The sequence below is a fragment of the Meleagris gallopavo genome, chromosome 3, assembly GCF_905368555.1.
Source record: "Meleagris gallopavo chromosome 3, MGAL_WU_HG_1.1, whole genome shotgun sequence".
In the NCBI taxonomy this organism is placed as follows: domain Eukaryota; kingdom Metazoa; phylum Chordata; class Aves; order Galliformes; family Phasianidae; genus Meleagris; species Meleagris gallopavo.
The window spans coordinates 27,501,845-27,521,158 of record NC_139406.1 but is presented as its reverse complement, the minus strand read 5'-3'; the positions used below and the strand labels follow the sequence as shown (position 1 = coordinate 27,521,158).

The 19,314-nt window shown below is 35.6% G+C and overlaps 1 long non-coding RNA gene across 1 annotated transcript; it reads right to left on the bottom strand.

Annotated features, from left to right (window-relative positions):
* Positions 1-4,632: 4,632 nt before the first annotated feature.
* LOC109366959 (uncharacterized) lies at positions 4,633-17,109 on the bottom strand. The gene is made up of 3 exons (XR_014882470.1): positions 17,050-17,109; positions 15,744-15,870; positions 4,633-4,748 (listed from the first exon to the last, which is right to left on the bottom strand). It is a non-coding gene; the product is annotated as an uncharacterized LOC109366959 (long non-coding RNA).
* Between the last annotated feature and the right edge of the window lie 2,205 nt (positions 17,110-19,314).

Below are 19,314 nucleotides of genomic sequence, written 5' to 3'. Positions count from 1 at the left end.
TTCTTAAATTATTGTGCTATCTTTCTTTTAGTCTGAAGTGGAAAAGTAATTACAATGGTTCTTACTAGAGATGGATCACTATTTCACTGATTCTGGTAGACTCCAATTTTTTTACTCATAATTTGGAAACTGTTTAACAGTGTTATTAACTGCAAATCTGAAGCTTTCTCATGTGATAGGTTCTCCTGTTTGTCTGGAACTTCTCTTATATGGACATGCTGGTAGAGGGATTACATGTAGACATTACACCTGCTGCACATAGATGCTATACATGCTATATGTTGGAACCTCCTTCCAGTTACTGGAATGATTTTTAGTATTAAAGATTAAGGACAGAGATGGGTGTTTTAAAACTAACCAGTGACTGTTTCTCTGTTTTTATATTGACTTCATTTCCCCTAATTATAATATTGTAACTCAAAAGATAACAGAATAGCCATGTCATCGAAAGATCCATCCAAACTCAAAAGACTTGAGAAACTTTTAAGAAGTAAATCATCCTTTTGGGTAAGCAAAAGAAATTACACAGTAGAAAGAAGACCTACATAAACATTCAAGTGGCTGCTGGAAGAAAAGAGACAAGTATAAAAATAAGGCCCTGCATGAAAATTGAAGATAAAGAAAAAAAGGTGAACTTGTTTACATCTCCTTCTCCTATCATTGCAGGCATAAGTAAATATTGTGGATGAAGTCACAGATCTGAGATTTTAGCTTTGATATGGAATTGGAAAAATATGTAGCTCTAATTTGCTGTCAAGTTGCAGTGGAGTTAGCTTCCAAAAAATAGAAATGCGTTGGCTTCTGTTTATGATGATGGGTATTGCAGAACAAATGTTTTGATATCAGTTGTTTCCTGAAACTGTAACGATTTCAGTTTATCCTTTACTCAACCCTCAAACCACAATTTCCAAGGAAATTTTCTGCTCATCTTCACTACGACAAACTACATTGTTCTTTGTTTTCCCCATTTATTCATCTTATCTATGCTGAATATAATTTAAGGTATCTCTTGAGACAGTAATGCTGGGAGAGGAGGGGCAAACGCAGTCAGGTAGAGAGAAGAGAAAAAATGAGAGAGAAATATTGCTAAATTAATTCTGTCTACACCAAAAACAAAACAAAACAAAAAAAAACCCTCTGGAAACAGTTGTGTTCTCATCTAGACTGGAAAGATAATATTACTTGTTGTATATAATATAATAAAGCAATAAAAATTTTAAATGCACTCAGAACTTGGTACCAAATTTTGTGTTATCACTTAAAATTCAAGTAGCTGAACTGTTTGTCTAGGGGAAATATCAGAGCTTTCTCTACCAGTGTTTTGAGGATATTTTTCATTACATACAGGAGAAATGGTTCAGAAATGGCTTAGGTTCTTCTCTAATTCTTAGGTTTAAAACAAAGAAAAACCTCTTGCACACATGTTTTATTAATGAGTTCAAGAACATTAAATCTAGAGGAATACAATCAAAAGAAGCAAATGTAACCAAGCTGCAAAAACTATTAAGATAATTTAATGACAGTAAAAAGCTGAAAATGTTGGGTATTTTCTAAACTAAAGAAGGTAGTAGCAGAAAGCTAGGGAAGAGCTCAAGCATCAAAATTGAACAATGATTAAAAACAGCATGATTTAACATGGATAAGTTAAGTGGCTCAAGCTTTAAAAAAGAGAAAAGAAATAGTATTCAGTTGGTATGAAATGCATGGAGGAGATTTGTGAAATGAAACAAATGGACAGGCATAACATATTTACAAGTAGTTTCTCAACAGTCAATAACAAAAAAAAAAGTGCCCTACATTTGTTGCCTTCCATCTAAACACCAGGCAGCACTTATGTGCTATGGAGGTAACAGAGCATAGGCATGTAGCCTAAGCAATGAGAAGCAAAGAGAAGCCCTTTCTAAAATAACCTTACAAGAAGATGACTGTACATAGTTTTATATTTCAGGAAGCAATTTTAGGGTTGGTAAATCAGTTAATTGCACTGTAAATTATCCTATCCTTCGCCTTAGCCACCAATAAATTACTTTTCTTCAAATCAAACTATTCATGTCTGAAAGTGAAAAAGGTAACTTACTCAGCCCCAGAAAACCGTGTTTCATTTTCTTAAGTTCTGCATAAAGCTGAAGCAGGCATTTATTAGTGATCCATAAAATTACAATTGGGCAATTTTGCTGCCAATCAAGTCTTGCCTAAGTTTCTTTGTTCCTAAATCTACACAATTCAAACAGATATTTGTTTCCTTCTTTAAAGTAAAAATAAAACAACTACTGAGACAATTTAGACAGAATTTTAGTATTTTCACTTACTAACCTTATTGTTTTTGGACAATTAAAATTCCTCTTCTTTACTTGCTTCTATGCAACCTTGAGGTTGAATAGCCTACAGCGTGGTTTTACATCCAAGTTTGATTGAGCTCTAAATTCAGATAGGATTTTTCTGGATTTTACCTGAACTGTTCCAGTGCATACCAGCCATAATAAGCATTTTCAAGCTATGACTAAAATACTACTTGAACTCCAAAAGCAGCACAGGAGAACCTGCTGCTCTTTCTTGAAACACAGCTGTGCATACCCCACCTTTTGCAGCAACGAAAGAGGTGAAGGGAAATAGATTGTCTCTTCAGCTCACTGAGATCAAACAATTTTTACTTCCCTGGTAAGCAACCAGCACTTTCTCCTGACCTAGGCAGGCACATTTCATTATCCTTTCTGGTATTTCAACTGTACAGATAAGTAGTTGTCTAACTGGGAGCAGGTTTGATTATCTATTCTGTATGATCAAGAACTGAGAATTCACTGCTCCAGATCTCTGCTTGAAATCCTGTCATTAAATGAAAGGAAAGCAAAGTACAGTAACTTCAACAGATGAGATGGAAATTTCCTCCATGATAGTCTTCAAATAGGTAACAAGACTCTGCAGCAAAATAAATTTATCTTAGATATCCTTGTCTCACTTAACAAACTTTGCAATTCAGAGGAACTAGAAAGAGAGTCATAGCAGTTTGGCGCTTTCTCCTCCAGAAATATTTTAGAAGAAAATGTATTCTTTTATAAAGATTGGGGTACTAGTTGCTTATTCTCTGGAGACATTCACAGACTGTGAATTCTTAATATGGTGAAAATGCAACTTATTCCAAATTTTAGTGACATTTCAAAGCCCCATTGAGAGTGAGCCTCAAAACTGATTCAAGGAAGATCATATGTATTGTCCTACAGACATCAGGCCCCTCATAGCCCTGATAACCTTGACTTTAGTTTCTACCTCTAGAAAATAAAGGTTGCCGTTTTCACCTTCAGTGCTGAATCTTGGTTTGCTCTACTTAGTCTTTGCTTAAGTGTGTCAAGGAGCAATGTGAGCAGAACTACTCTAAGTGGTGTTTGGGGAGATGAGAATGACCATGCCATGTTTTCTTCAATTGGACATAATCCGGACAAGAAATGGTGATAGGGTCTGTCAGCAGCCCAAGGATCATCAGGTCAAGATTCTGTCATATTTCTTCCAGTACTGGCCTTCTTAATGGAAATCTCTGAAAATCAAGTTTGGTGCCTATACCCCTTAGTATTGTCATTTAAGAGTAAGAGACAGAAGGATGTACTGTAAGGCTCGTTTCTCAACCCAACTCCACTCAGCTAGCAATGGGATATTAATGAACATTCAAAACCTGTCCAAGAAGTTTATACCTGCATGGATCTGTACTGCTATAGAACTTTCACAGGAATACAGTAATAGAAACTGCTAAATATTTTGAAGGAGCAGCACAAATGGAAGTGGGTTTGTTCATACCAATTATAAGAAACTCTCAACAGTCTGTGCAACACCCAAATGTACACTGAGAAAAATGAAGCAGGATAAGTAATAACAGAAATTTTCTTCCAGACTAGTACTTGGTAAGTAACTTGCTTATCTAACAAAATAACCTTTTTTCACAGTAGTTATTTATAACAGTCTATAGAACTTCAGGGGAGCATTTCAAAATCTTTCATTATTTACACAGTAGTTGTTGTTATGTTTGGCTAATATATAAATATATGGAGTAGTTTTCAGACTCAGGTTTCTTCTACCATCTCCACAGTGCAATGAAAAAGTGCTCTAGTGAACAGATCCTTTACAGTCATTTAAAACTGCCCTTCTAGGTAAAATAATTTATCTCTGTAAAAAGGCAAGGTAAAATGAGAAAACATAAAATACAGAAAAAAACACAAAATAATGAGACAGATGTGAGAAAATAACAAACATTCTTACAATTGTATTAATTTGTAGAAGAACGAAAGATAAGACTGGTCCCTCTGCAGAAAAAAAAGTCGGTGAAAGTCTTAACTGTTGGAATTCCTACTCTGAGGTTGAAAAAAATAATACAATTTCAACAGAAAAGAATCAAATTTTGACAAATTACATAGTTCAAATGACAAGCTGGAGAAAATAACTCCAGAAGAAATCAACCTGTGGTTATTTACAGCAATCTCTTTAAAATCTCTTTAATGTATGGACAAATAGATACAATTTCCAAAATAAAAGACTACTTTGCCACTTCAGCATTTCGTAGCCCTTTTGCAGACCTCTACATCACAGAATTGTGAAAATGGCTTAACATTTTCTAAATTTTGTGTACAAATCACACAGTAGGAAACACACCTCACAGTAGAGATCATGCTGAAGGAACGTATACAGTACCTCCAAGATGTCTCTCAAATGGCATCCAGTTGACAGGTAGCTGTTCCCATCAATTCATTTGTAGGAAACAATACCTTTGAAAATAAAGATAGAATAAGAAATACACAAGATTTGGTCTTGCGCATTTGTCTGTGTCGCCAGCAATGGGAAGTTTGCTGGCATTTCTGGATAAGCCACGTGCCATGGAACATAGACAGCCCAATGGCTGCTATGCTGTTAACCATCCTTACAAGAGAGGAACTCCGATTTAAAATAATTTCTGTAACTTAAATGGATAATAGAGAAGCTAACAAATCCAAAATGAAAATATACTCTGATATTTACTCTGATTTTCACTAACAACCCCAAGGTAAATGTTATTATTTTAAAATTAAAATTTACTTTATTATTTTAGTTTTGCCATAGTTATTATAATAACTATTTTATCAGCTGATAACATAGTAATTCATCTCAAGCTCAATGTCAGTATACTTAACTAAGCTAACTTAACTTATTAAAATAATTCAGCTGTAACAACTTAATGTTTATATTTTTATGAATTACTAGCAAAATGAAGAATATTTATAATAATATTCCAGAATTAGTTCAAAGTAACTTGCAGCCACTTTAGAAGGTTCAGAATAAATATATATATAATGTACATGTATTTTCAAGCTTCCATGATTTTTGTGTACTTATTTCAGTTAATACTTTAAAGTTAGAAAATCAATTGGAAATTGAAAAACTGAAAGCGTGTCCTTTCATTAAAAAACTGCCATGAAGCAGATTTGAAAAGCTGAATTCTACTGGCTTTAAAATATTGAATCACACAAAAAGTGCACAGATTTATGACCTAAAAGTAATGCCAAACACTTCATAGCTATTCTTTTCTCTTGCATATCCATCATTATATTTCACCAATAATTTTTTCAACCAGTATCTTATGGTTTTAATTTAATTTCAATTTTTATCCTAGAGTAAGTCAACATAAGAACTAGATACAGATTCTGAAAATTAAAACAAAGCTAATTTATAATGTAAAAAATGCTTCTTGTTTGTGGTATATCTAAACAGATTTTGAGAAAAAAATGTACCAGATTTATTTAAACTTTCTATATTTCTTTTCATCATTTTAGTAATAAGCTGATCAGGAAGAAGAAAGTAAAACTAAAAAAGTTGAATTAACACTTGGACACATTCATTGATCTGTGGCTATGGTATTTGTTTTGAACTACACGGATTAAGTTGTTCCCAACTAGTGATCTCTGATTATAATTATGCTTTGATTCTGCTATATATTTCAACTTCTATGGTGTAAAACCAACTTACCCTTCCTGGCACATATAATATAGAATGCCATGTTGCTTATTTTTTTACTACTGTGTTCTAGATAAAAATACTTTTAAAATATACAAAATTCTATTCCATCTTTGCTTTCTCATGGAAAAATACAAACTATTTGAATTGCATTAATCAGCAGTAAACATGATGCTATATATGGCATTTGAGAAATTAGTTTGGTAGGCAATCACACATTCATTTGGCATCAGGCACATTGTATTCACAGTTTTGCAAGGCTCTGTGTAGAGACAATGTTGCTTAGAGGAGGCTATGTGTGAGCAGCAGGATGGCTGTCTTCCACTGTGATTAAAATCAGCTTCTGAGAATGAATTACTCCTTGGACTTAAGACTTCTGAAATGAAAGCTTCTGTGTTATGTTGCCTATTTCCCTGCATGATGCGTTCTCTGACTGGTTTCTATAATGGAAAGAAACCACTACTTACATTAACTGACAGCTCAAACCTCGCTGAAAGACATGTTTCAAACCAGCCACAGCTGATGGGGAAGATCCAAATGCTCATTTCTACCTCACCCTGCTAAGTTTCAGCCACCTCATCAAGGATTGTTTTCTTACTATTGTAGTGTGGGAAAACACAGATGTACTACAACAATGTTTAAAAAATTAAAAAATTATTAAAAATAAAAAACACAACATAGTAAATTACCCAGATATGAGTCAGCAAAGACTCATTTTGCATCACTAGTTATAAAAGATTTAATATATTCATAGTCTGGATTACGGAAGAATTAGAATCCTAACAATATTTTATCAATGTAAAAATAAACCTCCCTCCCTGGCGCCCCACCCAACCCTAAACTTTTATTGTATTATATAAATTCAGAGAAAATATAGCACAGGTGGAACTGAAGGGAATATCATTTTATACAGTGCCTTTATGATGTGTGTCTGTTGTTAATGGCATCCAAATTTCTACCTGAGAGCATCATCTGACATCCTTCACTAACCTCTTAAAGAAATTGCCTGCAAGTATTTTTCATTGTGTCCACTGTATGCAGTTCTATTAAATAAATGGCCTGCTGACCTTTTTATTTCTGTGTGTGTCAAGAAACGATGTAGGTACAAACTGGGTCCAACAAGTACAGTTTAATTACTACAATACATTTCCAAGCCGATTGAAAAGTATGTGAAAGACAAGAAAGAGCCAAATGATAAATAATGAGCTACTGGTTTTATTCTAATTAGTATAATTACAGATTTTCTGCACCTCAACTATGCCTCAGCTCTTTAAATGAGGCTCATTTGTAGAGGAATCAGCAGCAGTTCCTCCATCAGTTTCAGGTTAAACCATTTTTTCCTAATTTCCTGTGGCAAAGTGCTTAAATATTGACTTTTTTTCCCCCAGGAAATGGTTGAAATACTGATAAGAATTATTATTTTTAAAATTTAAGAGCTTCTATTCACAAAAAGTAAGGAAGGGGAAAAGGGAGAAAGGGAGAAAGGAAGAGAGAAAGGAAAACATTTAAGAAATAAAACAATCCAGATGCCCCCCGACTTTTGTTGGCCAAACCGTTTTCCAAGCCTGCAGGCCTCTACATTTGGTTTTCCTTGGAGCTTATAAAGGCATGACTCTTAATCCCCAATCTCTGCATGCTATAGTAAAATTAATTAAGTGCTCCACATCATACGTGATTTACCTTGTCCACACTGCAGAATCCTGAACCTACTGTGTTCTCTTGAGCACTCGTGAAGAAGTGTAAGAGTAGCTGGAGCATACTGGCATGAACAAAAAGAAGCCACGGGCAGCTAGATGTGGGCTCTGAGATCACCTGGCTGCTACACCTCAAAAACTATGACTCAAGAACACACCAAACACCAGCTGTATCCCACTGGATTGCTAGCTCCTTGCTGGAGATCTCCTTGGCTCAGAGATCCTGGGTATGAACACTGAGATCTTTCTTGCATGATCAAATCAGCAGGCAGGCACAGAATGTCCCAGGCCAGGTTGCTGACTGCTTGGTAAGCTGTTTTAAGAGTTTTGTTCCTCAGATTACAAACTCAGGGCGACCAGCAGATGTGCACCAGTCTATACATATAAGTGTATAATAAATGCAGATATACAGACTGAACAGGAGGATTCAAAAGGTTCTGGATGTGGAGAAGGGATGGTGGTTATTCAGTATATGTTTGCAAGGTGTTCCAGGGTACTTGTGGCTCAAACTTCGGAGCAGCATTCCCAAAGGCCTATTTCTCCTGAGATGGACAATGCAATTGTAGTGAGGATATCATCAGTGTGGTAAAGCAGTGATTACATTTCATCTTTTTCACATTGATCTCAGAGCAAAATTCTTAAGTTCAGAATTTTAAGAGTATTCTGCTGATATGTACTCAAGTTCAAATGTCTGCACATATTCATCCCAAGGCCTTTTTGTCTGAGTCCCAAATGCGTATGTATGCTGAGAACACTGCATGAAAAACTACTTTTCTTTTCAGTAGACATATCTGAGAGCAAATAACTCATTTTTTCACTATTTTCTAGAAAATAATTCTACGCATTAAAACAGAAGAATCTGTAATTTCAGTTTTGCTTCATATCAGCTGTTCTAAACAAGTTTTCATACACATAGAAATGCATAAAAACAGTATGTGAGTCCATCATTTATGTTAGTGAGCAAAAACGTTCACTATAGATCCACTAACACACTCAGATTATTTGAGCTGCTTGCTGCTGTTCAGAAGGTGTTTTCATATATTCAACTATTTCACTTTAAAATAACTCCTATAATAGGTTCTACTTTGAATTGTCATTAAACCTGCTGGATTCCACCATATATTTTCATTTCTATCTGACTTCTTATGATTTCAGGTTACTACTAAGACACTGAGTCTAAAACATGATGTTTGAGTTTGCTAACAAATCTCTTCATGGCAAATTTAAGAATATAGTTCATGAAGAAGCTTGCAACATAAAGTTTTTGGAAAAAAAGAAGTTAAATAAATATGAGAAATACTTCTCTATAAATTTAATATATTTCCAATATTTTTTTTTTTAATTTGCTTTCCAGGTCCATGTGATCTCCTCTCTATGACCACCTTTCCAAATACCTAGCTTTTTCAAACACTGTAGAATCTGGTTATCTAATCAAGTCCTGCATACTTATCAGGAGTTAGCTTTCAGCTGACTACAACTCACGTCAACAAAATATTTAGTGAGAAAATGGCAGGAAGCAGATGAGCAGGCTATTTTGGGCAAGAGAGCGGTGACCACTGTTGATATGAGGCAATCTGGCAAGCCCTGAGAACTAGACTGCCCTGGCCAGATTTGCAGCATAGGCTGCGGCTGAGTGCTGGACTTAACAGTGAGGGGAGAGCTACCAGGGCTTTCTCACAGCTCACTCCCACTCAGCTACCCTCAGCCTTGGGCCCAGCAGCCATGGCCAGCAAGGCTGGCTGGGTACTGGAGCCTGAGAGAAGATTTCTGAAAACTTTGTTCTCTGTGTAATATGAAGAGTAGAAACACTCACTCTAGGATAATAGAAATTCTCATGATGTGACTCACACAACTATTTTCCTTCTCCTAACATGATTAAATTGAATTCACAGGGGTTGCTATGAGATTTTTTTTACAAAATCTGAAATCTAAATTCTTTGCAGAAGGTGCACTACCTGAGAAATACACAAAGAGATGACCCAGCAGGCTGCTGAGAGTAATGCATAGATAGTTTTTTGTCTTTTCATCTTTGTATTTTATTCCCGTTAGCCCTATCCACAAATGTGTTGTAATTATACCACAATTACAAGTTCTGTTCTCAGAATGTGCTTACTTTGGTTCCTCTGCAGTATGAATAATGCATTATAAGTCTATCTAAAACCATACATATATAACATGTATTCTTTAATAATCACATGTCCTCACTGGTATATAAAGAATTCTCTAGAGAACAGTATTATAAAACTCCATGAAACATTATCACCTTTAGTTTACAGGCATGTGAAGACCATCATCAGGAAGCATACATTTTACTTCACATTTAAGTAGTTGTGAGAATGAAAACATAAATTAGGAACTATATTTATGTTCTCTCCCTTCAAAAATAATGAGCAAATTATCAATAAATTCAAAAATTACATACACAGAGGATGAACACTTGACATTTTCTAGTAAACTTTTGAAACTAACTACTGCAACATATAAATAATTCCAAGATCCTAGCAGGAGTCTGCAAGTATTAGTCATGTGTATCAATAATGAGTGCATCCAGGAGTGTAATAAAAACAAACAAGAAGGTAGTAAATATGCAGACATAAAACCAAGTAATTTTTACCCAGGTCACCTAAACTTTTACGCATCAATTCTTCTTCCGAACAGGTCTCAGAACTGTGCTGTTATATATACTAGTATATATCTTTAGGAGTGTACCTTTAATAATGAATCTGGAATTTTGAGTAATTTTCTATTAAATGTTGTCTGGGTCTGTATTTTCATACCTTTAGAAATGACAGCCTGATTTGTTTCTTGGCCACCAGAGACTGGTAGACAAAAAAAAAAAAAAAAAAAAAAAAAAGGGCAGAGAAAAAAAGCCCCATGAATGCCCAACCTACTAGATCTTCTGGAAGAAGCAGCCATGACTTTCTGATGTAGATATGAATGAGTGGCATTTTATTACAGACTTTCCACTCTACTAAAGAAGTTGTTGGAAGGAGGAAGAAGCAGCTAATGTGTAATTGTCATTTCAGCCAATATGGATTATAAAAACCATGGCTGAACCCTTCTGAGAAAGGAAAACCTTCTATAGGAGCCTTTAGGCAGAGGGACCACTATACCCAAATCCTTCTGACACATACATCAAATCACACTACTCATTAAATATATCTGCAGAATGATGTGTTACATACTACCTCAAATGTTTCATATAGAGTGAGTATCACTCTCACCAGCTTCTTAAAGTCTGTACAAATGGAAGCCACATCAGAAATTCATTTCCTAAGAATAGTGTTCATCATATTTTGAAGAGGAGCTGTAAATGACAAACCTAAATCTGAAGATGCGAGCTTGTATTTTGCCTTCGCAGGGTACAATGGTATCATCTCTCAATTTCCAGTATCAAACCGGAAATATTTGCTCTCAGGCAAGGTCTTTGGTCAGAAAACATTTCTGGGATTTTCCATTGAAAAAGCAAACAGCTTCTGGCTTTGTCCAAAAGAATGTTTTTGAATGTAAAACTACCCACGAAGCGTTGCTGATTGTCTCAAGTTGATTTGTGACAATGCACTCCTTACCAGTCTCAGACAATTATGTTATGCTAGAAACTGCACTAATTAAATAGATAGTATTAAATTACACTTCTAACACATTACACTAGGAAAACAATGTCTGCCATATTAACTGCAATGTAATTTAAAATAAACGGTACTGTTATATTTAATGTTGTGTGCTATGAGGAAAGAAAGAGAACTGAATCCTAACCAGACAACGCCCCAGTTTCTCCCCTATTCTCTTGTTTAGTATGTGATAGTTATCATGTCACCTTGGCATTCAGATTCACTTCCAAGAAATATTCAGAAACACTTGCCTTTCTAAGTCAAGAGTCTTATGTGGAATTTAGGACACCATAGTGTAACAGTTTAATCACCTTTAATAACATATGTCAGTATTATGACATTATTATTATCATTATTATTAATAAGCAAGTAGCCTAGTTACACTAAAAGTCCACTTTAGTGTAATAATGCATCATCTCATTTAAATACTGATTATTATATTGATCTTTGGAGAAAAAACATTCTTATTTTCAACTTCTCTGTCTCCTACCTCAAATCTTCAAATGCAATGTTTTTCACTAATATTATTAAGTGCCCCATTCTTTTTAAACAATTTGAAGTGTTCAGTTACAACTTCTGACAACGCAAGCCTGGAACATAGTTTGAACCTAAAAGAAACTCCTAGAAACTCCTGGATGACAACTTCAATTCAAACATCAGTTGCTAAAGCAGAATACTTGGATCCGATGACGCCATTAGAATCACAGAATCCTTTGAGGTGAAAAGGACTTTCAAAGGTCATCTAGTCCAAATCTTCTGCAATGAACAGGGGCATCTACAAATATATCACGTTGCTCAGATCCTGGTCCAGTGTGACCATTAATATTTCCAGGGATGGGGCTTCCATTATCTCTCTGGGTAACGTGTTCCAGTGCCTCACTACACTTACTGTAAAAAAATATTCTCCTTTACCCAATCTATATTTCTCCTCTTTTACTTTGAAATAATTTCTCTTTGTTCTATCACCACAAACCCTGCTAAAAAAAATCTGTCCCCTTCTTCCTTACAGCCCTTTAGATACTGAAAGGTCTCTCCCAGGACTCCCCAGAGTCTTCCCTTCTCCAGATTGAACATCCCCAGCTCTCTCTGCCTGTCCTGATATGGGAGGTGTTGCATTCCTTGCATCATTTTTGTGGCCCTCCTCTAGATGCACTCCAATAGGTCTATGACTCTCCTGTACTGAGGACTCCATGCACAGGTGCAGTATTCTAGGTGAGGCCTCATCAACATAGAGCAGAGGCTGGCAGGATTACCACCCTTGACCTGCCATTTATCACTCCATTTGCTCTTACCAGAATGCTCCTTCATGGTAAAACTCTATCCACAGCTCTTGCTAAAGAACACTCCTCTTGAGATCTCTCTTTAAGCAGCTCTAACAAACTAGAGAATTATTGCTTATTTTCTTTCTTTACTATCTTCACGGCCTTGGGGAACACAGTTGTTCATAATCATACATCATTAATAGGGTATTAGAGCCTCATTTCCTTAAGTGTACTTACTATGCCTCTGCTTTGACAATGTCTTCCTGCACAGTACTATGCAATTGTAGTGTCTCATCAACTACCATAATGAAAACAGAATCTTTCTGTTTAACAAAGCTACACAAAGTCAACTTCAAGTAAGACATAAAAGCCTCCCACTTTGTAGTACATTTTTTAATCAGTAAATTGTTATGCATGTGTTTTTGGCACTCAATAAATATCAATACTGCCTTCAGGTTATGAAAACTGCTCTGAAAGTAGCACCTGTTATATGATGATGGCCTACAATGTCAGAGGCAGATGGTGGTATAGCAGAACAGGTTGAACCTTCCCACCAGTGTCCTGTCCCATTTTGTTGCTGTAACAGATGACAGCAGAGGAGCAGTCAGACAGTTTTGGTGTCTGACATGGAAGCACAAATGAAGTAAAAGCATGACATTGAATGCCTTCATGCAAAAAAATGGCACCCACTGACATTCAGTGACACTTGCTGAATGTTTCTGAAGACCAAACAGTGGATGTGAGCACAGTGACGTGGTGGGTGGTGCATTTTAGCAGTGGGGACAGTGGCATGAATGACAAGCTGCATTCCAGATGGACACACTTTTTTTTTTTTTTTTTTTTTTTTTTTTTTTTTTTTTACAAACATAGCATGCAGGCTTTCGTTCATTCTAACAGTGGTTGAGAACACTGTCTTGTAGATGAGAGTTTGCTCTAGCAAATAGTGTTCTCTAACACCAGCAGAAGTTATCTCAGCCAAGGGGATCTGGAATAATGAGTTATAATGAGTTGTATCCAAAACTTCTATCTCTGATCTTGCCAACTTTTACCTTAAAGGAGATCAGACACTTCACAATCATCATAAAAACAACACAATCATGTTAAAAAGCAGGAATGCAGAGTGATATTCCAAGCTTAAAGTTTAGTAACTATCATTTGCTGCTAAAGTTTATGTTAGTGGAAATAAATTCAGTAGTTATATCTTCCTTTTATCTTTAAAAATGAAATCTAATAGTGTCTTTACGGAAAGTAATTATCTATTTTAAAGAAGAAAGTGATATATTCACTACACAAGCTCAGCTATTTCTGGTTTCCAGTCTTTGATTAGACTTCACTGAGTGCTGCAGAAAGATGATAACAAAATATATTAAGTAAATTGAACTACTGATATTGATGAGAAATGTGTTAACAGAGGAAGATGTTGAATGAGTATTTCTTAAATTGAAGCATCTGGCCAAAAGCTCCAAAATTATTGTATTCTTACATCCAGTAATTTAGAAAAGATGGATAAAATGGTTGTAATAGCTGCAAATAGCACAGAATAAACAGTTGTGTGTATCCTCTTTGAGGTTATAAATGGCATTTAGTGTCTCTTCAGACGCATCTTCAACTTGAGTGCTCCACACCATCAAGTATTGTGCAATAATATGTCTGGGTTTCATATGTAACAGTATATGCACACTTCCTTCCCCATCCTTAATTCATTTAAGGTGAAGAAATATTTTTCAAGAGAATTGCTATAAACTTATTAAATCACTGGATGACAAACCATACAGGAGGCCAAAGCTTTATATAGGCTTCTTGAGCAAGGCAATTTAATAGTTCATAACTCCTGTTGAGGATCACGGCATAACGAAAAATTTCCATACAATTCTTGTTACATAGGTGGTACATTTGCATAAAATCAGTGGGTTAGAAAAGTAACACCAGATATAATTCTAACCTTGAATTTTGTAAGGATATTAAATTATTCTTGACCCTTGCTGAAAGTCTTCCATCAGAATCACTATGCACAAAAGACCTGGAGTATGCAATGGAAGCCAAATATTTTTTTTTTCCTATCTGTTTCAATATAGCTATTTCAGAAATAGAGATTTAGAGATACATACGTTTTGAAGGATGCTCTCACTGATGCACATACTACTATTTTCCTTCCAAGGCTGCTTTTGCTATTAATGTATCCAAGGTTATATAGGTAACTGTACAACCAAAAAGTCTGCACCAAGGCTTTGTAAGACTATCACAATGGGGTAAAAACTGAGTTTTCTGCAAATATACCAGGGCTACCAATCTGATACCGTACCCAGGTATCTCAGTGAACAGAGCTGCATAGAGGTAAGATCACAACTACTTCTTTTTCCCAACCTATCCTCCTATCTCCTGCTGCCTTGTGTTTTATTAAGTCAGTTTGAAATGGTTAGTAAATCCAAAGACAGACTCTAAATTTCCCTGACTAGAGCAGCTCGTAGTCCTCGCTGTTTCTGAAGAGGTAACTCCATAAATTCAAGGATAAAGCAGTTGTGATGCGGCTGTTTTGAATTCTTGTTTGTCCTTCAAGGGGAAAAGAAAAAAAAAAAAAAAAAAAAGGAAAGGCGCAGACTTCTTCCCATGTCCTACAATGCATAAAATCCAGATTTTTAACATTACTATATTATTGATTAATTCTCCAAATATGGAGAAAATATTTTACAAAGCATTATCCCATGAGCTATGCATGAGTTGTGCAGTAGCGTAACTTCATGATTTTATGGCAATACCTTTCTAATGGAGAAAGGATGGCCACAGCCCCTTTTCCCTCTCACTAGTGATATTATGCACATTCTTGTACAGGAATAACAGCCACTGCAATGTCTAAAAACTGTGCTTACTAATGAACATGATGAAGTGATCATCTAAAACCTTGTAAGCAGATGTGTCTAAAGTGAGCATGAAGGAGAAGAACATGCAGTACTGTACTGAGAAGGGAAAGTTATTTGCTTTCATTCTGCTATCTCAACATTCAAATAAACTCTGAGCTGGTCACTTCAGGCTCTCATGAGAGTCAACAGAAAGATGGTAAAAATTTGTCTTTGGAGCAGAGGATATAATCAGGAAGCAACTGCTCCTGATCTGGAAAGGGAGCCTCAGAAATGATGATTCTTCCCCGAATCCCACCCATCCTTTCTCATCCTCCTCCCCTAGACTCTGCTGAACCTGAAACTACTCACCTGAAATAGTCTTCCAGCAAAGAGAAGAGTTCCCACCACGTTCCTGTTATTTAGAGGGCTTTTAGCGGACTTCTCCCTGTGATACCCATAAATCTCTACAAACACTAATCTTGGTCTCCTGGAGAGGCTGTAGAGGCAGTCAAACATGGAGACAAAGGAAAACAGAGAGAGAAAGAAAAAAAGATCAAAAATGGCATGTAACAGTAGTTTTACAGAGGACGAGGTTCCTCTGCTTATCAGAAAGAAGACATAATTAATCTCTACCATAAAAATGTTTTAACCTCCCACTCACAATTAAAGACGTACAACCTATTCCAATTTTACAAGCGGTTTTTACACAGAACTTTTTCCAACTGCATGGTAATGTTAAACAGAATGAAACTGAAGATGGGGAAAGTAAGGAGGATAATTTAATGGATATTAGTAAAGTTATCATTATTCTAAGTAGTAGAGTACATATACAATAGTATAAGAAAGGATTCATTCATTTTATTGTCTTCAAGAAGTTTTATCTTTTATTTATAAACCAAACACCCAATATTGTGAATATTGCCATATCAAGCAGTGAAGAAACACCATTTATTAAATCTGTTCAGAGTTGAGAAAAGGAGATACACAGCATATATTGGGGGGAAAAAAAAAAAAAAAAAATGAGAGAGGAAGAACAAACCTGCTAAATAAATTTTATACAAAGGAATGTACAGTGGAGAAATGATAACTTATACCAGAATAGACAGGTGACATTACAAAATTATTTGGCTTGCATTATGATTAGTATCCCTTCCTATGCGGTAATTATCTTTTGTTAGTTTGCTTTGTTATGCAAAAGCTTATCAAATTAGTTTCAGTTTTGTCAACAAGAAACAATTTTCAGCAGCAAGAACCCAAAGTAGGAATTTTTTTAGTGCTTTTCTAATAGCTTCTGCATGTGGATATGTAGGCCAAAATTCAAAGCCTAATATTTAAATAAATTAGAGCAGTGTGTTTACTGTCAATACTTTCAGAAGCGCCAAATAAATATAAGGCCATATTTTTTTCTCTGGAACAGGAAATAGCTTATTAAAAGCTGAAAGTGACTTTGTGTAATATATTAAATTAAGTAATATCCAAACTAAAATCAATCAATAAATAAGTAGATACAATATTGTAGGTTCAGAGCACAAAATCAACCTTCACAATGTTAAAATACAAACAGAATCTAAAAGTAGTAAAAATAGTAGCACCACTAAAACTATAATGACAAAATACTTGTGAAGAAAAAGATAAGCAATCTGGTACTCTAGAATAATCTGTCTTTTCTAAGTACCTGTGGAATAGTGATTAGCTTCACCATTAGTTCAGTAACAGGCTGAAGTGGCCTTCATTCCTAATAACAGATTGAAGAAAAAAAAACAGTTTTTGGTTCTATTGTCACACAGCATTATACTTTAATGAGGAAAAAAAACAGTTCTTACTCACACATCTATCCTATGAGCATTCATCAATGAGAACTGACAAACAGCTTAGATAGAAAAAACCCTACTTGCTTCTTCTCCCTTAGAAGTGCTAGCTGTTTATAAAGGTGTCTTTGATGAGCTACTCCTCCCACAACTAACTTCCCCATGTTTAGGCATCTGGTTTATTTTACCTTCGCAGCCTGTGGTGAGGCTGCTGAGATAGATCTACTCCTGCTTCTTCAGTAAAAACTGAAGCTAGAAGACAGACTGCTGTTGATTCTGAGTTATGTTCACTCTTTTTAGCAAGAAACCATTGTCATGTGCCAAAAAAGCAGCAAGCTTCAGGGTTGAACAGTTATGTAGGTTGTGTAATCTAAATTAAAGCCTCCTAACAGATCAAAAATGCTGAAGGTAGGAAATTTGGCTATTGAAAAGGTGCTCAGTGGAAAGGGACAGCAATTTCTCCCCAGATGAACATTATTCAGCTAAGCCCAAAAATCTGTAGTGTTGGCTTTGAAGTTAGAATAACATGGGATCATTTAGGGGTAAATGTGCTGAGCCAGTGTACTTCTCTCACAGTGTCTATGGGCACCATGGGAAAGTGAAAGCTGTGCTCTAGAAAGACCTGAGGCTTATCTCCTGCGGTATGAAGAAGTAAACAGAACTAAATCCAAGAGCTTATTACTAACCTGCAGGATACCACATATAAGGGCAGTAGCCATTTAGAAGGATAGTATGATAGTTTTTACTCTGCTATATTTACGCATGTCTTGATAATACACAATTTTGATTTAATGCTACATTCAAATAGACAAATTCTTTCCACTAAGAAAAGTGCATGTTTTTTTTTTCATGGAATCATAGAATAATAGAGTGGCTCAGGTTGGAATGGACCTTAAATACCATCATACTCCAACCCCACTGTATTTTCTGCATTTTAGGCTGATTTTCTAACAAAGAGGAAGAGTTATGTAATGGAACTATTTATCTGACAGTTTTCTCCTAATATTTTTATTGTCATGACCAATTTCAATCAATGTGAATGAGATGGAGGTCTCAGATGTTTTAAAGAAGAGGAAGAACTGAATTAGTTCCCCACAGCCAAGGGAAGAGAATACCGCATGCAAGCTCAGTGAGTATTCTCACAGTACAGGATTAAGCACATGACCTGTGGTTGAATACTCAGCTGGATGGGGAAAGCAACTTGTTATATAGGCGGGAAGGAAGAGAAATAATAGTAGAAATGGCAGGAAATAGAGGAGGTATGGCAAGGGTAGGTATATTAAAAGAGGACAAATGCAGAGAGAACATGGGGCTGAAGCCCCATGAGGGAAGATAGCAGACAGGACAAAACTCCAAGGAAAATTATTAGTTCTGCTCCTCTTAGAATGGCTGGGATTTTAGGGAGATGATGAAGGAATGTGAATTAAGTCCCAACTAACTACCAAGTAGATATGTTGTTTCTTTGTTAAGGAATGAGAATTATATAATGAGATGAGAATTATAGCATAGCAAATTTACTGCATAGCTGAAAAGAAGTTGGGAAAATATTCTCTGGATAAACTTCATGCTCTGCAGAACACGCTCGTTATTCTACTGATGTCCTTTACAGAAATAAACCGATTGCAGCCCCTGCTCAAGCACACAAAAATATAATGAATCTTTTCTTTTCCCAGTTGCCTTCTTCTCTGATGAACAGAACTATCACCTCTGGATAAAGGATAGGGATTTTCTGAAATATGTCCTTGAGGTAATAAATGTCATCCTCTCTGAAAAGCAATCTCACCTCAAGATTACTAAATCTTTTTTCCATTTATCAAATATCAGAAGGATAACTATCTTTACTCACTATTTAAATTCATAGGCAGAAATTGAATTCTTTCCTCACATATCTAGATGGTTGCAATTATTTTTTCACACAGTAAGCACTGCTCAGCTTTTTTAAAAAAACAACAGGGTATTAACAACACAGTATAAACTGCAAGCAGGGGAAAACAAGAAATTTGCATCTATATTTTATACTCCAGAAAATCTCAAGCTACTTTCTTTTTTTTTCCTTATACTTTTTTTTTCCATTATCTGAATATAATTTACTAGCAGATATGGAATTAATGTTGTAGGGTCTGACAAAATTC